The following is a 6,279-nucleotide window of genomic DNA, read 5'->3' as shown; positions in this document are numbered from 1 at the left end:
ACAGTAGAAACCTCAGGAAGAGCAACTGAGGAGGGATCCCTCTTCCAGGACGGACAGACGTGCAATAGATGTCGTACAGAACAGATCAGCATAATAAATTAACAGTAATCCGCATGACAGAGGTTGAAGGCTTAATTAAGCATTATAAAATGGATAGTTCCAGTCACTAATTATCAGCAGTGAGTGAAGTACCTGAGAGCCATACTTGAGTAAAAGTTCAGATATCTTACCAGAAAATGACCTTGGTAGAAGTTAAAATCACCTATTAGAATGTCATTTGAGTAAAAGTCTTAAAGTATCTGATATTTACTGTAAGCATCAAAAGTAATTCTACGATATTAAATGTAATTAAGTATTGAAAGTAAAAGTACAAGTAAATGCTGTTAATAAAAAAAAGAAGTGGTCAGAATTTTGAGGAGTATGTATTTCTTCTTCACATGTGCACCACCTTAAAAATGGAGCGTACATTACACTTAAAGAAAGTCTTTTTCACAGCTGAAAAGATTTAAAGAAAACCTTTGACCTTTGACATCCACCTGCAGTGGAGCAGTGACTGCACAGTTACCTGTCACAAATATCTATCTCATTGAATCATTACTCGCCCTCTCTGCTGTGGGACGCCATTTTCTGCTTCCATCATGAAGTTGGTCCCATTGTCGGCATCTAATCTGACATGAAGCCTGGGCTTGACTGGAATTAAAAACTTAAAGGATACTTACACATTTTGGGAAGTATGTTGCCCTGCTTTGTATAGCACATAATATGAACTTGAAGAAGATGTTGCTCAGTTCTGCTTAACATGGCATTAATTAACCAATTAATTTGACTGGTCAATAAAGACTAGAAAGGCACTATACAAGTGCAGTCCATTTACCATTTAAAAGAGAGGGAAAAAACCTGCCCCATGGTTGTACACCTTCACATACCAGTCAAGGTTCTCTTGCATTTTATATACATGTCTGTGAAAACATGGATGCTTCACACCCACTGTTCCCCTGGCAGCACAGTGGACCTATACAATCAGCGCTTTGAAGGTGGACACCCATTGTATATGTTGTTCTGTTTCTGAGTTATGATGTTGAGTAATGGCCAGAGAAGTGTTTCATGCAGAACATTATGATGTCATAGTGAAGTTGACCTGTGACCTTTTATCCAAAATAGAATGTAATCACTTAATTTCTGATACTATTGGACATCTGTGTGAAGTTTTTTCATAATTAGCGTATGAATGTATTCTTGAGTTATGGCCAAAAACCTATTTTGTGAGGTGACACTGACCTTGACCTTCGACCACAAAATTCTAATCCGTTCATTCTTCTTTCCAAGTGGATGTGTGTGTCAAATTTAAAGAAAATTACCTTGAAGAATTCTTGAGATATTGTGCTCACGAGAATGAGACAGATGCAAGGTCACACTGACCTTGACCTTTGACCACCAAAATCCAATCAGTTCATTGATGAATCCAAGTGAACGTTGTGCCAAAGTTGAAGAAATTCCCTCAAGGTATTCTTGAGATGTCATTCTTGTGAACTTGACATCTCAAAGTATTCTTGAGATGTCAAGTTCACAAGAATGAAACTGATGAGGTCACAGTGACCTTGACCTTTAACCTATGAACACCAAAATCTAACCAGTTAATTGTTGAGTCCAAGTAAACGGATGGATGGTCAAACCCGAAAAAATAATGCCTTCTGCCATGGCTATCGCCAGCACAGAGGCATTAAAAGGAGAAGAATAATTATTAATTATTTCAGGGTTACAATATCAGTAGTAGATGACAACTGCCATTTCCAAACAGGTTAAGACTAGGAAAGAGGTCTAGAATCAGGTTCGAGCAAGAGAGCTTTAGATGTGCTGGTGGGCAGATTTTGTTTCCTTCATCCAGAGCCAGGCTACAGTTTCCCTCTCTCCAGTGTTTATGTCGAGCTAAACTAAGCTAACCAACTGCTGGTTGTAGACTTCTTGTAAACTGGATTGGTATTAATCTTCTCAACTGACTTTCAACAAGAAAGCAATATTTTGACCTTGTTTTTTGACAAAAAAATCCCTTCCATTTGAAAATTTGTTCTGCTCGTTACTTCACTTGGATGTATAAAGAGTTTGACACTAGAACTACAGGATGAGAAGAATGATGGGGGTTTTTGTTTAATTTTTTTTATCTCATACTCAGGGGTACATTTGGTCTAGGCAAGACATTGATCATCTCTTGATGGGCAAAAGTACACAGTCTTTATAAAAGTAGGAAGCATGTAATAGAAAAAGCATAAAGAGGTTATGCAATCAGACAACAATGTGAGATTAAAGGGTGCCTCCATGGAATATCAGTGGTGCTTAGAATACTCCTAACACATTAATACATCCATAGATATCCACAAACTACCATTGCATCGTTTCAAACATTTCCTCTGTTTGCATGTACACATGCCAACTTCTCAGTATCAAAATGGGGGCTGAACTGCTGACCTTTTAATTGACACCTTACTTGAGCCAATAGGAGCTTCTATGCCTGCCCCATAGCCTACAATAGCCAACGAGGGCCTGCATTCACTTCTCAGGTTACAGAGCAAATCAATAGCCAACGACTGGCCCAATGGCTTATGGGTCTTGTCAGTGATACTCCTCAGCTCCAGAGTAATTTTGAGCTCCTTCCTAGCACCAGACTATTAAATATACAGAAATTATAAACAAATGAAAAAAAACACAGTAATTTTATCGACTAGGTTTTCAAGAAGTGTTTTTATATAGAGTAATGTCCTAATAGACATTTTTATGGATAAATATAAATAGTCTTTACTGATATGTTTTTCAGTCATATTCAAACATTCAGTACATTGTTTTACCCTCTATTTTTTAAAAGGCGTGAAAAAGATGTGTAAAATGTTTATTCCCATCTGTGATATTGTCATCTACTTTGAATTTGAACCAGGTAGGGATAGGGTAAGGGGATGTGTTAGCAGCTAATACAGTAAGTCCCAGTTTTAGTCATCTGCTGCTTCTTTTTTTTTCAGTGTTACCTTTCCAATGAGAAAAAAAAAAAAGAACTAAAACAGCTTTTAGTTTACTTTGGGTATGTCTTGGATAGGTGTTTTTAGGTGAATTTAGGTACATTTTACAGGATGCTTAAACTGGTACTTTTTAAAGATTTATGGTGATTGTCCTGTAAACTATGTTCAGATGCAGCTGAACTGTTGCTGCGCTATGTTGGAGCAGATCTAGGTCATTTGATGATACACAGGTGAATCAAATAAGATGAAGTGGTAATTAGAGTCTGGGCAGCTAAGCTGCCAGGACACTATTGTAATCCTAGGTATTCTTCTTCTTCTTCTTCTTCTTCTTTCTTCTTTCTTCTTTCTTCATCTGAGGAAATCATACTTCCCATGGGTGAAAACTCAACAAACTTTGCACAAAGGTCCAGTCTCATGCCAGATATCCTCAGCTGTAAACTCAAGCCAATAGTCCTGATGGTGGCTCTACAGCAAGCGTCTAAAGTTCAAAACTTTGAAAATTCATAACAAATCAACCATACGTGCTACAACTTCACAACTTTCATCAAACTGTAGCCCCCATTACTGAAGAAACTTTTGTACATTTAAACCTATTAAAAATTATGAAGTTCATCACTCTGTTTTTTCAAAAACTGTAAAACTTCTTAAACCTATCTCCTCCCACAATTTTTGCTCAATTGACACCAAACTTGCTACAGAGCATCTTCAGACTGTCCTACAAAAACTACATTTCTCAGATTTTTGATTTATCAAAAATTGAGCCTACAGTGCATCAAAATGTTTGACTGTAAACGGTACTGTAAACATATACATGCAAATTCTTGCTAAATAAATCTTCAATGTTCATGAAAAAAATGACAGAATTCTAGAGTCATGGTAGATGATGTGTGGCAAATGTCAGAATTTTATCTCAAAAACTGAATTTTTGACAGCATTTTGAATTTTGCTCTAATGTGAACAATTGGAGTCAATGTAAAAATGGCAATTTTAAACATCAGTTTTTCACTTATGGAGCAAATAAATCATTGTTACAAACAAACTACCAACATCTCCATGCTGTCTAGATGCAATATGTGTATTTTCAGATTTTTGTCTTAATAACTGAATTTTTTACAGTGGTTTCAAATCTGCCTTTCCATGCACGGATGGCTGCTTTCCTACACAACAGTGTAGCAAATAACTGAATTTGTGAAGCCACTGTTGAGTTGCTACTTCCACATTGGAAGCATACATTGGAAGTATACATTGTAATGTAAACATCTTAATCATCTTCCTGTGCTCCAGTTTATTGCTTAGAATTGCCTGAGCCTGACTCATCAATGTTCAGCATCTACAAGTCTTCTTCCTGCTAGAAAATCTGCCTTCTTATGCTTGAAAATAAACCAAACTTTGCACAAACATCCAGTGTCAATACTTCAGTGTGAAACCATCTGAGGCATCTCACTTTTCACATAGCTCCTGGGGTCTAGGGGATAATTGGCCGTTTTTGACTACTTTTCATTTTACCTTTAAATTTCGCCTTAAAAAAACTGTTTACCTTGCCTTGTTTGGTATCATTCTTTTCAGCACAACCTCACCTGTGTGACTTTACAGTTGTTTTTTCATTTTGACATACTGTATTAACACACTGGACCTAAAATCACACAAAAAACATAAAATCCGAGTAGGAAAAAGTTTGATTTTTTACTGTGAAAACCACAAACATGTCTAACGAACCATTTTTGTAACTTAGAATAGAAATATAAACTGTAAACTTCAAAAACATATGTCCTAATTTAGCAAACAACAACGTTATATATAACTATTTACATTAAAATGCAAGCAATGCCTCAGGCGTTTTTTTGAACAACTATTTACAAAACAATCAGATGCCACACAAATTATTTGTGCCACTCTGAAAAACAGTTCCTGTCCACCACAACACACTACAGGAGGACAACAGGACGAGTGTCACTCCTCCTGTTGTCCTCCTAGAGCAGCGGAGATCCGGACCTGGTGGGCGTGCCCTGCCACACCGTCCGCTCCTCTGTGCGGACCTCCGAGTACCGCTCAATGCGGTCGTCGGAGGCTCATTTTCCTCTCTCCTCTTCCAAAACACACTACAGCACACACTAACTATACACTCCAAACACGCTAAATGTCACAAATCCCAACTCTATCTGTGATCGCGATCGCTGTCTCTCTCGCTGCCGTCAATCCCACAACTTTCCCCTCTTCCCCAGCAACAAATGATGTGTGTTGCCATACAATTTTGTGATTGGTTGACGTGCATTTTTTTAACCAATAGGAAACGGGGTGTCGTTTTTGTTTTTTTGCTGTTGTTTCTGTCTTTAGCACTTGCGTCAGGGCGAACGGCCCGTTCTTACCGTTTCTTCCTGCACCAAACGCGGATCAAACGTGACAACAATATTTAGGAAAATCATGGCGTTTATTATTTATCATAAGTCCGGTTTTATATGGCCTATCAAGACGATTTAAAAAGTGGTACAAAGTTTGAAGTTTGCACTTTCCACACAAAATGAAACGGGGACTCAGCGAGGCCGTCCCTGCGTTCCAATACCCATACTACCATACTATTTAGTATGCCAGAAAAAGAATTAGTGTGTCCCAATACATAGTATGTCAGATGCAGTATGCCAAAAGTACCAGGATGTTCTACTACATCCGGTCACATTTCGCAGTATGCATGTCAGCATGCTTCTTTGGCCATTCTGACCCACAATCCTTTGCACAGCGGAAGTTACGTCACACTGAGCTGCGTGTACAACCAACGCCCACACTTCCTTTCATACATGGTTTATTTAATTTGAGATACTAAGACACTACATATTAGGACTGCAATGATCTGATTGTATACTGTCATATACAGTTTTGCAAGAACACGGTTACAACATTCAACTTTACTGTGATTATAGTATAATCAATGTTAGGGTTCAACTATGACTATAATATAGAAGATTCTACCAGTTCAGGCAGTGGTGTAAGTGTGGTATAAATAATGAATGAATATGACTAAATATGAATACACTATGGGCCAGGTATGAGCAGTATAGACTAGTAAATATATGAATAGTAAAAGTCAAACACATATTAAGTAATGTAGTAAGAATGTGCAGATATGTTACACTACAAATAAAAGTAATGTGAATGTAAGGCTGCTTCACGTGCAGACAGAATATAGTGCCAGCAGCTGCATAGCGGTAAATATATTTAACAACAAACATCTGCCAGCAACAGAGAGCTGTGTGTGAAGGGGTTAATATGCCTACTGGTG

The sequence above is a fragment of the Epinephelus lanceolatus genome, chromosome 3, assembly GCF_041903045.1.
Source record: "Epinephelus lanceolatus isolate andai-2023 chromosome 3, ASM4190304v1, whole genome shotgun sequence".
In the NCBI taxonomy this organism is placed as follows: domain Eukaryota; kingdom Metazoa; phylum Chordata; class Actinopteri; order Perciformes; family Serranidae; genus Epinephelus; species Epinephelus lanceolatus.
This window is presented reverse-complemented; position numbering follows the sequence as displayed.